Genomic DNA, 16,424 nt, shown 5'->3' on the forward strand with positions numbered 1-16,424 from the left:
TCATCAATATCGATATCATCAATAACATAACCTTTATTTATTGTCATCCAGGAACTTGTACTATAATGAAAGTATCATAGGGGCCTGTTTTGGGATCGGCAGCTGGGATGGGTGTTCATGAAGTTTATGCATTTGATCGAAGTGGCAGCTGCTTTGCCAGCGCCTCTAAGAGGTGGTAGCTGCCAAATCCATCCTTTAGTGTAAATACAAAGGAGAAAGGGCCTCACTTCCTATCTCAATCCATAAACGCCATCCTTAGTGCCGAGATTCCAAACGAGACCACCGTGAGCGTTTGACCAAGATTTTGCCTCGGGAACACCAAATGCATAAATGCCCATCCAAAGCCGAGATTCCAAACAGGCACTATGTGTTTGTCACTTGGCATTTGACAAAATATGTTCGCCCAGTTCCTATAAAACTTGTCACTAAAATACCCCTAGAAGACCATCTACTGGTTTTGGGAATAGAGGTAGGGGTGGCAATTGTGTCGGGTTGGCGGGTCAACCCGACAGGTTGGCGGGTCAGCATACCTCAACCTGAACCCGACCCGTTTATTAAATGGGTCGGCTGTGGCAAACACAAACCCGGCCCGTTTAATAAACGGGTAACCCGACACGACCCGCCAACCCATTTAATAAATGGGTTGGGTCGGGTATACGGGTTCTCAGGTTTGCGGGTCAGGTTGGCGGGTTGGCATACCCCTAACACGAACCCGACCCGTTTATTAAACGAGTTCATTTTTTCCAAACCCGAACCCGCCTAAAAGGCGGGTTGACGGGTTGGGTTGGCGAGTCGTGTCAGGTTTTGCCACCCCTAAATAGAGGCTTAATGATAAAATAGATCATCTTCTAATTTAACCACATTAATACATGGAGCCATCAATGATGAAATAACTTAAGGGACAAATAGTTCAGCAAGTGGAATTGGGGTTTAACCCACTAGTGAGTACCAAAATTGGTACTAACGCATTTTACATGATTTATATGTGACAATGAGGGTGTGGACAACTTCGAGCATGCACACACATATATACTAAGGGCATGTTTGGTTCGATCACATGAAATTCACTTTCTCATTTGGATGAGAAAGTGAATCTCATTTGTATAAACAACCAAACATAAAAGCAGTGAGAAAGTGATCATGTTATCATGACAAGTAAATAGGCTTTCCAAGGGCTTCAAAAATCAGTTGGCTCACAATGTATGAAAACTTTATGGCTAAATATTTCATGTTTTTATGCCTAAAAAAAAGGCTGATCCTTAGCTAACGAACCATGCTACCTACATTATTAGATTGAGTCGGTACATCATGCACTTTTGATTTCTAATACTATGGGTTTGTACTTTCATTAGTACCAAACATTTACCTTCATACGTGCACACACACACAATGCACTATTTTTCTTTAAAATACCTTTAGTTGCATCAATATGAGATACAAAAATGGTATTTACATAAATTATTTGATCTAGTTTCATTTATAAAAAGCAAGCACTCTTTTTGTTTAGGATTTACAACCCGAAGAAACTACACCCGGCATGAAGACCTGGTTGCTCTGGCTCAGCCTGCCATACCAATGGCGTAGTGCGGGCAGCGTAAAACTCCATGGCTAGGAATCCTATCATAGGGCCTATGCTACTTATCGGGTTGCACAAAAGGGTGACAGTCATGAGAATCGAACCTTGATTGCTCGTCTAACAGCCAAGGCTCTACCCCACCACATCGATCCCCTTGGGGCAAGCAAATGACAAGCTTGATATAATCAATAAGAAAACCTTTATTGTTATTCAGGAACTTGTTCAAAAATACACTACAAGAAAATTGTTAATTAGCGACGGAAATTTGCGACGGATTTTTTCCGTCACTAATTAGCGACAGATTAGCTAGAGAAACAATCTGTCGCTAATTCGCGACGGATTAGCGAGGAAACAACTTTTATCGCTAATCCGTCGCTACTTAGCGACGGATTAGCAACTGCAACTTTTTGTCGCTAATTCTTATTACGAGAACACCATTTTAGCGATGGATTTAGAGAGGGAACTCTGTCGTCGCTAATTCATCGCTAATTAGCGACGGCTTAGCGACAGAATATATTCCGTCGCTTTTTTGGTATTTTGATTTACGGCGGCTTAGCGACGAAATTATTCCGTCGCTAAATGTCGCATAAATCCCTAATCCCATCCCTCTTTCTCTTTTTCCTATTTCGCTGTCTTGCTCTCGCCCGCCGCCCTCTCCCACCCGCCGCCCGTCGGCTCTCGCCACCGCTCGCCAGCCGTCCACCGCTCGCCAGCCGCCGCTGCTCCCGGTCAGCCTCTCGCCACCGCCCGGCGACACGCAGGTAATCATTTCCGGTATGGTAAGTCATCTTCATTCTTCTTATTCTTCTTCTTCTTCCTCCGATTCCTCATCTGCATTTTCCTCTTCTTCCATTAATTCTGTATAAAATAGAATAAATAAAAAACAAAAACAAGAGAAATAAAAAAAAAAAGAAAAAAACAATAGATCGAATTAGCATTTGTTTCTCTGTTTCCCGTCTTAAGCATCTACAAATTTTTTTAATCGGTTCATAGATCTGAGTTTTTATTTTCATTGTTTGTCGATTGTTGTTGTTCATTGTTAATTTTTCTTGTTTTACAGTCGTCAATTTCATGTTTTTTTTTTATTTCTTGTGTTTTTTTTCTGCATTACACTTTCAGTTTACATTCAATTGTCTCTATTTGTTTTTAATTCAGTGTTTCTGCATTATGATTCAGTCATCGTAATAAATTTGTGTTTCCTAATTCTCGAACTATTCCAATTCCTGTTTTCATCTTTAGCATAAATCTGATTTTCATTTTATGTCTTGTTTGATGTCAATTTTTTATTTTTCTGTTTTCATTGTTGAATTTCCTGCTTTTCAATTGAGTTGGTTCCTGTTTGCTTTCTTTTTCAGCATTGCATTACCTGTTTTTCTTTCCTGAATTTTCAGTAATTTTCTGTTTGCTTTACTGTTTACATTAGGTATAGTTTTTAGTTTTTTTTTCTGTTGCTAATTGTTCCTGTTTTTAATTTCTGGTTCTAATTTCCTGTTTTTAATTTTTACCTGTTTTCTTATCTTTCATTCAAAATTCTGTTTGTCCAGTTTTATGTTTCATGCTTTTATCTGATTTTTTTATGTTTATTTCATTCAAATTTTATTTTCCTGATTTTTTTTACAAGTTCATTTTTCTGTTTTCCTGTATTTCAATTTCCAATTGTGTTTTTCTCATTATTTTCTTGTTTCATTTTTCTGTGTTTGCTTTTGATCATTGCATTTCATGTTTAGATAATTCCTTGTCTGCATTTCTTGTTCTGCTAATTTTTGTTAATCTTTTAGTTTTTCATTCTTGTAAAAGTTCTGTTTAGTCTTTTTGCTTCCTTTGCATAAGTGTTTGTGTTTCCCTAATTAACTTCAATATTCATTGCAATACATTACTTTCACACTTTATTTCATCGCATTTCATTATTAGATATATCATCATCAGTTTAGTTGTTTTTTGCATTGCATAAGTGTTTGTGTTTCCCTAATTAGCTTCAATATTTATTTTAACACAGTGTTTTTTGCAGATTTCTCAACGGAACTCGGTTGTGCCCCGCCACCCGTGGTAAGTAAGTGACAAAAATAATGCAAATCGGGTAAATACCCGTGGTGAGTAAGTGATGCAAGCGCATCACATGTTATTTAATTTATTGAATGTAACACTTTATTGTTCACACACTCACTTAATTGTTGATATCTAAGACTGCTTTGTTGGAGTTCGGAGATCATACTGAGCATGATTTTAATGTATGAATATTGAAGTGTTCTTATTTTTGGAGTACGGAGTCCATGCTAGGCATGGTAGTAGTTAGTGGGATATTGAAGTGTGTTTGCTGCAGATACATGTTTGATATTTGTTTGATATGAATTATTTCGATGTATTATAATGTTTGATGTGATTGTATCCATGCTTGCATGTAGTTACTTTCAATTTGATTATGTCTTTCATGTGAAATTGTATACTGAAAGCATGCTTCAAATGAATGTATCGTGTCATGAATAGTTTGCACATGAAAATATTAAGTTATCAATGCATGCATCATAATTCTTGTGATTGTATGACATCATATATTGCATGATAAATTTGATATTTTCTTCATCATAGCATTATGATGGTTCTCTTTTAACTGGTTAGGATACTATTCGTAACATCATACGACAAAATGACTGCAAACCGTGAATGAATGTACCGTAGGATAGTGGACAATGAGTTATTGCATGAATATATGGATGGTGTTGACAGTTTTATTGAATTTGCAACGGCAAGTGTCAGTACAGTAGATCCCACAGGTCAGATTAGGTGTCCCTGCAAGATTTGTAAGAATAATCGATTTGTAGAACCTCATGGCGTTAGACATGACCTATACAGGAAGAGTTTTGTGAGTGATTATCAGAACTGGACGTTTCATGGAGAAGAATTTAGAAACGATTTTGATGCATGGGTGAATGTGGTGCACGATAATCCATATACGAATTTGATATTTGATGCCGCAGGAACAGAACTGGGTTCTGCTATGAGTTCTAGTGATGTAAGAACTGTCGTAGATAAAGAATCACCAAACGATGCAACTAGTAGATTTTATGATTTACTTAGAGATGCTGATGAGCCACTTTGGAACGGTTGTGAGAGTCACACTTTCTTGTCTGCAGTTCTTCAACTAATGAATTTGAAGTCCGAGTATAATTTGAGTCAATCATGTTTTGACCATTTATGCATGATTGTGAAGAGTATGTTGCCCAAAGATGAGAAATTGCCACAAAATTTCTATCGTGCGAAAGTTATGGTCAACACTCTAAGTATGGGTTACAAAAAGATTGATGCTTGTCTAAATCACTGCATGTTGTATTTCAAGGAGCAGGAAAACAACATATCATGCCGTCATGTAGGCATCCTCGGTTCAAGCCACAGACAAGAGGCAATGGTAGCATGAGATCAAAGGAAGTTTCATACAAGTCGCTCCGCTACTTTCCTATCACTCCTAGATTGCAGCGATTGTATATGTCTTCAAGGACAGCTAAACACATGAGATGGCATGTAAATAAAGTTCGATACGATGAAAACAAGATCACACATCCTGTTGATGCTGAAGCTTGGAAGCACTTTGATTGTACTCATCAGAACTTCGCAATGGAAGTGCGAAATGTTAGACCCGGTCTATGTACAGATGGATTTAATCCATTTGGGGGTAGATCAACTCCATACTCATGTTGGTTAGTATTTGTAACTCCATACAACCTTCCACCAAGCTTGTGTATGAAACGTCCAAATCTTTTCTTGTCTCTGTTGATCCCTGGTCCGACCTCAGGCTGGCACAAGAAGACTCATTCGAATAGTGTATATCGATAATCGACCGTAAGTATTTTGTTTTCAATTATTGCATATCTTATAAATATTTTATATTGATATTTACTGTGTAACAATTCATGTGCAGCACGAGGTTTGAGCCACAAGAAGTAGTACGGGAGATTAGGAATTCACTTCTTCAACATCTACCAGGACCGGTTGCTCAATGGAAAGAGTACCCAAAGGAGGTGTTAGACAGATTGTGGTCCTCATTCATGGTATATAGTTGTTCCTCATAGTTAATGTGTTTCATATTTAATTTATTTAAGTAATGTCTACTAACTTTCTGAAAATATTTGTAGGTTTTGAATCGCTTCGCAACTACGGTGGAAGAAAATGATGCAAGAAAGGTGTGGCAGAAGGTGGCTGTCAATCGATTTGCAGACATGTTGCACACTATGAAGACTGCAGCAAAAAAAGCATCTGGCGTAGTAGATGATCCATTACTGTGGAAGGGCCATGGTCCTATTACTATCAGGAGAGATTACTGGGATGAAATGTGCGATAAGTGAGCGGGAGATGCATGTAGAAATCGCTCTGCGAAGGTCAAAATCGATCAAAGATGCCCGAAGCCCATCTACACACAGGTGGATCTAAGACATTTGGGAGCTACCTGAAGAAAATGGTAACTCATTAATATATAATATTAATTTTATAAGTATTGTTGCAAACTTGTGTACTAAATCTTTTGTCATTTAACTTCGCAGGAAGCAGAAAAATGAGGCAGTGTACCATATAAGGATGTGTTTGTTGAAACACATAAACGGAAGACCACGGGAGTCTTCGTATCAGAAAAGGCAAGAATGATAACGGTATGTATTAATTCTATTAATAATCATTGCAATATATATGCAAGTTATCATAATGTTATCATTAATTATTAATGAATACTTTAAACATTATTTTGTAGGAGGCATATGAGCAACAGATGGTAGAGCGATATGGAGATGACGCTACTCAACATCCATCATTTGATCCTATGACATGGGTGACTGCAGCAGGTGAACCCAAAAAAGGTCGTGTGTTTGGGTTTGGGAGTAATATGAACACTTCACCAGTTATTGCTTCTTCCAGTTACGGCTCACCGACTTCTTGCGCCGACATAAGTTCCAAGCAGCAGACTATTCTTTCCGGTGATGATGTACGCCAGATCGTTACAGAATCACTGAATAACTACTTCCATGACACCGTCGCCCCCTTTCTCCGAAATGAGATCAACAATCTTGTTCTGAACAGGGGATCTTCGATTCCAGGTCCCTCTCAGGTATAATCACATATTCAGTTTTTTGTCTGCCTTAGAATACATATGAGCATAATCAAATCACATATATAACTTTTTGCCTGCCTTAGAGCACATATGAGCATGATAGAATCAAATATACAGTTTTTTGCCTGTCTTAGAGCACATATGAGCATGCTATAATAACATATAGAGTTTTTTTATTGCCTTAGAGCACATATGAGCATGCTATAATCACATATAATTTTTTTTGCCTGCCTTAGAGCACATATGAACATGCTATAATCACATATTCAGTTTTTTGACTGCCTAAGAACACATATGAGCATGATAGAATCACATATAAAGTTTTTTTTACTGCTTTAGAACACATATGAGCATGCTATAATCACATATTCAGTTTTTTGACTGCCTAAGAACACATATGAGCATGTTATAATCACATATTTAGTTTTTTGACTGCCTTAGCACACATATGAGCATGATAGAATCACATATAGAGTTTTTTTATTGCCTTAGAGCACATATGAGCATGCTATAATCACATATAAAGTTTTTTTGCCTGCCTTAGAGCACATATGAGCATGTTATAATCACATATTCAGTTTTTTGACTGTCTAAGAACACATATGAGCATGTTATAATCACAAATTCAGTTTTTTGACTACCTTAAAACACATATGAGCATGCACAAATCACATATAGAGTTTTTTTACTGCCTTAGAACATATATCATTTATGATAGAATCACATATAGATTTTTTTGCTTTGCCTGCCTTAGAGCACATATGAGCATGCTATAATCACATATTCAATTTTTTGACTGCCTTAGCACACATACGAGCATGATCGAATCACATATATAGTTTTTTGCCTGCCTTAAAGCACATCTGAGCATGGTAGAATCACATATAGAGTTTTTCTAGCTGCCTTAGAACACATATGAACATGCTATAATTACATATTCAATTTTTTGACTGCCTTAGCACATATATGAGCATGATAGAATCACATATATATATCACTTTTTGTCTGCCTTAGAGCACATATGAGCATGATATAATCACATATAGAGTTTTTTTATTGCCTTAGATCACACATGAGCACATGATAAAATCACATATAGTTTGTAATTTATTTCATTATATTTTGTTTATCAATACTGACTGTTCTTTTCTAGTGTAGGCTGCTAGCGATAATCAGCGTAGTGGAGCTGAAGGGACAGATAAAGACAATGAACAAGAAGACGCACAAAATCTTGGCGATGATTAGAGAACTGTGTTGAAGAAGTTCTATTTTTTTATGTTTCCTAATTGTAATTGTTGAATTGTAAATAATTAAACTTGTTAATTTTAAGGTGGAACGATTAATTGTTGTAGATTCTTGTTATATGAAATTTTTTGTGTGGTTTGTTTTTTATTTACAGGAAATATAAATTGTACAGGAAATATAAATTGTACCGTTCTCGGTATTTAATTTTCAAATAATTTTTTTTTGATTTTTTTTCGTGTTTGCGACGGAACCATCCGTCGCTATTCATATAAATCTAGCGACGGAAGTAAATCCGTCGCCAAGCCGTGGTCGCCGTTTAGTACCGGCGGATTGGCGACGGAATATAGCGCTCATTAGTTCGTCGCAATTAGCGACAGACCTGACGATGAAATAAATCCATCGCCAGTTAGCGTCGAAATATTCGCGACCTAAGCATACCGTCGCCTCGTTGTCGCTAATCTGTCGCTAACAGGCGTAGCGACAGAATGTGGTCGTCGCTAATCTACTGCTTTGTTGTAGTGATACCGTAATAAAAAAAACAAAAGAGTTTGACATTCATTATTTGAAAAAATATGATAATCCAGTTTCTATAACAGGTAGGGCTAAGCGGAGCGAAAAGAGTTTTTCATGAGATGGAAAATGAGAACTATTGGCCCCGGGGCGGGTTTGTTCTCACCCTAACACACACACAAGGTTCATATTGGGTACTAATAAGGGTACCACACCATCTAGTGATCCCACTGATTTGCTAACAATTTACAAATCCACTCATGTATTAGACCCCACATATGTGATACCTATAATTTATTTAATAAAAAAATATGTTCTACATATAATTTAAAATTAATGGCCCACAATGCACCAAATAAGGTTTTTTGTGACAAAGCAAATCGATACAGCATGTTTCCTATGAGAATATACATGACAAAAACATCTTTGGGGTTCTATTATGTAGATAACGCTTGCAATTAGCTATGGCAAACTTTCTAATGGACGGTGCATGTGTTTATATACTGGGCCTAATATGATTTAACATATGATAACCCTAGGTCTAAGGCTTGGCATCTCTCTAAATCAACAAAATTGAAATAATAACCTACTTTTGGGGAATGGTTAAGTGCTAACCATTTAATTTCAGTTGGCAATATTATAAAGCACCAAAACATCGTTAGTCTAAGTCACAAGGATACGCCATGATACGCGGTGAAAAGGATCCATATATATCCTCGTGTCCTAGCTTTAAAAAAAAATGCATACTCATATGGATTCCTTATATATGTGCCTGTATCCGTGTGACATAGTCTTTAGTAGGGGTGGGCATCGGCCAGGCCCATTTAGAGCTCGACCCATCGGGTTTTAAGTGTGGCCAGGCCCATTAATAATTTATTCAATGAGCCAGGTTTTGGCTTGGTTCTTATATAATGGGCTCGGGTTTGAAGAGCAGCCCATGATTCAGCTCATTGGCCCAATAGGCCAATGTTCAACGGGTCAGTTCAGCCCGGCTAAAACCTATTTGTAGGTTATTTTTTAATGAAGCTCATAAATCAATTTCTATAATACCAAACACAATGAATTAAATAAAAAATTAATGCAGGTAGTTAATTATCTTTTTATTTATCATAAAACTAATACAATTAAATTAGATAAATAGTAATAGTTTAACAACTTCTCATGTACCCAACTAATTATCTTTCTAGTTTCTATAAAATTAATACAACTGAATAGGTAAATAATTGTTACCAAGTTACTATACATCCAACTACTAAGAAATTAATTAGGTAGCTCAGGGTAGCCTGTGGGCCGACCCGAGCACGGCCCATGTATATCACGGACCGTGTTTTAGCCCGGTAACTAATGGGTCAGAGCCTAAAACGCCTTGACCCAGACCAGACCATGTCCGCCGAACCCATTGCCCACTCCTAACCTTTAGTCGGTTGTATATCTATTCAAAACATGAAAATTTAGCATTCCCTTCTCCATCTTACCATCTATCATGCAAATTTAATTTGAATTGTCGATTCCTTACAATGGCTTAAGGACAAAAGATCATAATTTTAGCAAATCATGAAAACTTGTACATCATGTGTATACTTATGTGTATCACTTAACACTAAGCCAAAACCATATATGTCTTTTCTCTAAGACAGTAGCAAAGAAGAGTTCAACTATCTCCAATTCTTAATCAAGCTAAGCTTCATTCTCACGTTATGTCACTTGCCAATTTTCTCTAGTGTTCAAGAAAACTGTGGACCCAACACCTCTGTGGCAAATATAGCGAGATTTATAAAAATCTCGCCGATATAGCATGAGAAATTGCCTGAAAGTTTAAAATGGCAATTTCTTAGGAGATTTTCAAACCATAGCAAATATCACAATATTTATATTTTTAAAATATATTTATCATGAAAACCCCCATGATTTTTATTTTTAAATATGTTTTATTTATATTTTCTTATTTTTATAATTTAAATTTATTTCTATTCCTGAGATTTTGCAGAAAAAATGCGAGATTTATGAAAATTTTCAAAATCTCCCGAGTTTTTTTCCTGCCGAGAATTTTGCCGTTTTTAACTTTTGTCACTATGCCCAACAGCTCAAAAAGATACATCTCAACAATAACCCTAGGAGTTGCCAAAACTCACAAACTCACTACTGGATGCCCAAATGATTTCCAATAACAATAACTTTGCCTATGTGGATTTAGGGCTTTCAATGGGTCGGATTTATACTAGACCCACATGTGTTTAGACCTGGATCTGATACTAAGGTGCTAGTCTGAGATATGGGTCTGGTTTTGACTAACCTAGCTTAGGCACAGCCAGATCTTGGTCCGATTGTAGATGGCACAAATCAAACCAGATGAGATCTTTCCTTTTTCTTTTTATTTCTTTTTAGTTTTTGCATTGAAAAATAGTGGCCTTAATTAAATCTTAATCGAGACTCAGGTCAGGCCCGTGTATGGTGTGAAGATTTCTAATCCAGACCCAAGTTCGTATCTTACTTGGTTCCCACAGTTCACATGATTAATTACTAATCAGAACTATATCACTAAGTTTGAACTTGGATCTAATGTTCTAGGTTGGAATTGGGTCATGCCCAGCCCTACCTAGCTATGATTATGGCTGCACCTGTTTGGATTAATTTAAATGTTTATGTAAGGAATTCTCATTAATTTTGATACATTTATGTAAACTGAAAGACTTGCTACAATCATTTATATATATGAATGACTTGGCAAACCTTTATTTTTTTATTTTTTGTTTATTTTAGTAAAACTGATCTTGTAGATATGATCTCCAAAACCGATGGCCACAAATGCTTCAAAAATTTTCAACTCATAGATCCATGAGTCGATCCCTAACAAACCTACCATGCATGTCGAATGCATCTACAGTGTCAGATTGAGTCAAAACCACTTGCATCATGAGATCCCAACTAGATTACGCAGACAAACTGTTGTAGCAAATGTATTCCCTCATGTAAAACAACAAATAATCATACACCAAAAAATGATGTGTTTTTTCGAAATGCCCTACAATTTTCGATAGCCAACTTCATTAGGACTTTTTTACCCTTCTCACCTACGAAACTCACGAAGTTCGTGATATATCGCTATGCTCATCGGGTATCGCAAACTTTTACTTAAAAAGAAGTCTGCACATTTTTTTTTTTGCAGACATCACCAAGTTAGCATGATAAAAAAACATGTAAAATTGTAAAATCATTTTTTGATTTTTGGTAAGTCCCGGGCCCTAAAGGATCAAATCCACCACCCATAAAATAAGTAAAGTGTTTCCCTTAGTAAGCCAACATAAAATGGATGTACTATTGCATCTTTGTAAATATACTAAAAGGTTAACCTAAGGTAACATCTTCTTCAAGGTGGGGCCCCCTTGGGAGATGGATGCAGGAATATTGACCTATATATGGTGCATAATAAGAATCCTTGAACACTCACTTCCAAACTAAGAGAGAGAGAGAGAGAGAGAGAGAGAGAGAGAGAGAGAGAGAGAGATGGGTGTTGTGGGGAAAATGTATGTGATTTCTCTGCTCTTGTTGTTCCTAATTAGATGTGAAGGGCAGCATAAGAGGTTGAAGAGCTCTAGCTGTGGTTTTAAGGCCATCTTCAACTTTGGGGATTCCAACTCAGACACAGGAGCCCTATCTGCATGTTTCTATAGGACTGCCCCTCCAAATGGAATCACCTATTTCCACAAACCAAACGGGCGTACTTGTGATGGCCTTCTCATCGTTGATTTCTATGGTAACCATATGCCTTCTTCTTCTTCTTCTCCTTTATCTTTTCTTCCATTTCTTCCAAGCTAATATTTTTCACTTAGCTAGTAATGCTTTGTATTAGCCTTTTAAGTTGGGTAATTATAAACGAGAAATAGAATCACACGACACAAGATTTTAACGTGGTTCTGTATAAATAGTACCTACTCGCGCAAAGGGTAACTCCACTCAATGGGAAACGTTGGGTGGAGCCTTCCATTATTTATAGATCTTACAAGTGTTTAATTAGGAGTTTTACATCAACATAGTTACAAACTCCTAAACATGAGTCCCAATACAAAAGGACTCCTCCGGGATGCTCTTGGATGTAGAACTCTTCTTGGATGTAGGACTCCATCATCGTGGACGTCCTTTTGATTATTATCAAATTGTTCTTTAAGAAATGGTGATACGGAGACCCAAGGGGTTTGGCATAGTGGGATGAGGCTTAGACCATTTGACAGCCAGTCTAGGAACAAATCCCATTGGACATCACCCCGGTGCATATGCCAAAGCTTGGTGACTCCCTAGGGTCAAGGTGTAAGCTCTCAAGAGTTTTTGGTTTCTGTTTCTGCTAAGAAATGAATCTTGGAAGGTTAAAGATGCAGTATATATTGTACTAAAGCTCCTTGGGAGCATGATAATTATCACATGAAACTTCACAACTTCAGTCTTTTAGCTCTTAAAAAGCTGAATAACAATTTTTTTTTGAATAAAAAAACTGTATAACATGAATTCTTCAAGAAAAAAAAAACTGTATAACATGAACTAATTAGTTGTTTCATGTGAACTCAAAAGTGTTCTAGGGTAGGTCTAGAGTCTTTAAATCGTACGTAGTGAACTTTTGTCAACAAATAGACAGATAAATGCCATTTTTTTATAACCTGACAAGATTTTGGGAGTAATAAAATAAAAAAAAAGAGTAATTCACAAAGAACAACCTAATTTATCACTTATATACAAAAGACCACCCAACCACTTGATTTATTAATTCAAATACGTGCCTGAGGTATAAAATGACTTTTTCGGCTGGTTCGGGGAGAACAACTCATCTTATGACATCTAGGGGTGGCAAAACCTGACACAACCCGCCAACCCGACTCGCCAACCTGCCTCTTAGGCGGGTTCGGGTTTGGAAAAAACCAACCCGTTTAATAAACGGGTCGACCCACCTAACCTGTTTATTAAACGGGTCGGGTTCGTGTTAGGGGTATGCCAACCCGGCTGACCCGTTTAATAAACGGGTTAGGCGGGTGGGTCAACCCGCCAACCCGACACAATTGCCACCCCTAATGACATCCCATGGTCTTTTGTAAAACAAATCAACAGATGAGGGCATTTTGGTCATTTTCTTACTAAACCAAGCTCAATTGTTTTAAGACCAAGTATGTTTTTGAAGCTTAAATTACAAAAGGAGGAGGTTAAATGTAGTTATCATATCTTAGGTGGTTTTTTGCGAATAGCTAATAAGATAAGCATCTTTTTGTAAATTACCCAAAAAGGAAAAACATGAAAGAAGCCATAGTGTCATAATTATTTGGCTCTTGATTTTTAAGAAATTACTAGTATTAGTCTACTAGACTGGCCCATGCCATGCACGATGGGCCTATAAATAAGTGGGGCCCTACTATGGGTCACCCAAATTGGATTGCCCCATTTCTTGAAGCCAATGGAACGAGTCTAAATGAAAAAGTATCTCTGCATAAGAATTCAGCCAATTTTGCCTTCATTGGAAACGACGTACAAGTTCAAATAATTTAAACCGTGGCCCTTCAAATTTCTCAAGCTTTACCATGGTAAAAGCTAGCCATGGAAAACTGAAAATTTGTCCCTCAATTTTGGACATGGCTCACCAAATTCGCATTTTTTTTTATATTTATGCGGAGAAACCACCCCCATGTTCAGAGACCTAGCCGTACTGGCTTTTCCTGCGGTACTTACGGTTGCTGTCCTGACAGCGTAAAACTCTGTGGGCTTGCCCCCTTACCCCCAAGAGAGTCGCCATGAGCAAAACCCTGTTTAAAAACACATCCTTCGCAATAAATCTATGAAAACCGCAAAAAGAAAATTGACAACACTGTTTTTATAAAAACAGGACAAGAACATCAAAAAAACATGTGTTTATCCACAAGATGAACGGCCTCCAAAACACAGTGGTTGTGTTCCTTTTGTTTGAGATGGGTACGTACCACACATTTTTTTCAAGCCATTGATGCTCTAGATAAAGGGCATCTAGAGCACACAAAATGAACAGCTAAAAAACATTCTCAAAACTATCTCACAAGGACAAGGACATGGGTAAAAGGACACGAGACAAGTCATTTTTGTATAATTTTCTATTAAAAACAGTATACAAAGAAACACGACACGAGCAAGTTGAAGAATCCCTGTGACATAGTATCAAAACCTTGTGTTCTGTAGGCCGTTTGGATAACACGACACGAGCAAGTTGAAGAATCCGTGTGACATAGTATCAAAACCTTGTGTTCTGTAGGCCGTTTGGATGAACAGGATCAGAGGCAGCTCTGATACGTACTCTCTTTGAAAAATATGAGTGCATATCAAGTGAGATCTACCTTTGTAGCTAACCTGTTAGAGGTTGACCTGAACTGAAAACACAGTTCAGTCATGGTGTTTTGGATGCCATTCATCGCATGGATGAACGGCATAATAGGAACCTGTGACGGGTTATCATCAGAGGTAGCTCTAACCTGATACACACTTGAAAAAAAAAAACTCTTATATATAGTTGCTTACATGTTAGGTGTTAAATGAGCATGCTAAATGTGTTTTTCAGTCTTTTTTCATTTTGTTTATAAATTTTGACCATACAAATGTGTTCTATATATGTACTTGATTTTATAGGGATCAACTCTTGAAGCGTTCGATTCAGACACATAGGTGGGTTTTTATAAGGTTTAAAAAATCAACGGTCTAAAATCTTTGTAAATTTTTGAGGCTTCAAATATCATTTTTTCATTAAAAACACATGATCCAGGTCCGGATTCCTCGTAAATCGACCATGCCCCAACACATTTATGGGGTCGAAACTGCAAAAAAAAAACCAAAAAAACAGAAAAATCCATTTAATATATATCATTTAGCACCTAACTTGTTACTTGTTAGCAGCTACCAATTTCTCTCTCTCTCTCTCTCTCTCTATATATATATATATATATATATATATATATATATATATATATATATATATATATAGTCACTAGGATATGAAAACTAATGTGAATCATGATTTTCATGGATTTTTGTTATTTTCTGTATGGATGTGATCTGCATGTCTGGTTTTATAATTAAGAACCCGCTCTTGAATCATTTCATTTGGATGCATAAATGAGATTTTTTTAAGGCTTTAAAATCAATAGCTCATAATCTTCATAAATATTTAAGAATTCAAAAAGCATATTTTTTTACCGAAAATACATGATCCAATGGTTGATTCCTGTCAAATTCACCATGCCAAGTACATGGTTGAATTGGCTTCTAGTTCTCATATATATATATATATATATATATATATATATATATATATATATATATATATATATATATATATATATATATATATATCGTTTCTTTGACATCATTTTACTAAGTTAAGAACAATTGTGTACTATTTGCTGTTTTTTTAACTCATCTTCTATGCCGTTTTTTATCTGTTTCTTAATTTGAAAGCAAAACCTTTTGTAATCTAGTATTCAATATTTAATTATTTTTGTCATTTCACGTGTTAAATAACTCATCAAGTAGACTACAAAAAATTTTCTTCATTTTTTTTCTTCATAACGTAGGGATATGATATGTTCTAAGGTTCGTCGGACTTGGTGACTTGGTATTTATTGGATAAATTTAGAGGGCATTCGGCAAGTTGTTAACAGGGGTGTCAACGGGTCCGGTCTACTCGGACCAAACCCTATAGGGTCCGGGTATAGTGACAAATAAGAAGATCCGATTAAGACCCGGGTCAAGACCTGAAGCTCCAATTAATATATGGACCTGTGTATAGTTTGTGATATTTTATACTAGACCCGGGTCCAACCTGAGTTTCGATTAATACCTGTAATTTTTCAATGTAAAAATGCTAAAAAATATTATTTTACGGGGTATGGTCCAGGTCTGGTTCATGTAGTTTTTATGGGGTCCAGGTATTGCTTCTCTTATAGTAGACCCAATTAGACCAGGGTCCGAACCCGATACCATATCAAAAAATCTGGTCCAAGT

The sequence above is a fragment of the Nuphar pumila genome, chromosome 7 (genome assembly GCF_984573655.1).
Source record: "Nuphar pumila chromosome 7, dmNupPumi1.hap1.1, whole genome shotgun sequence".
Lineage (NCBI taxonomy): Eukaryota > Viridiplantae > Streptophyta > Magnoliopsida > Nymphaeales > Nymphaeaceae > Nuphar > Nuphar pumila.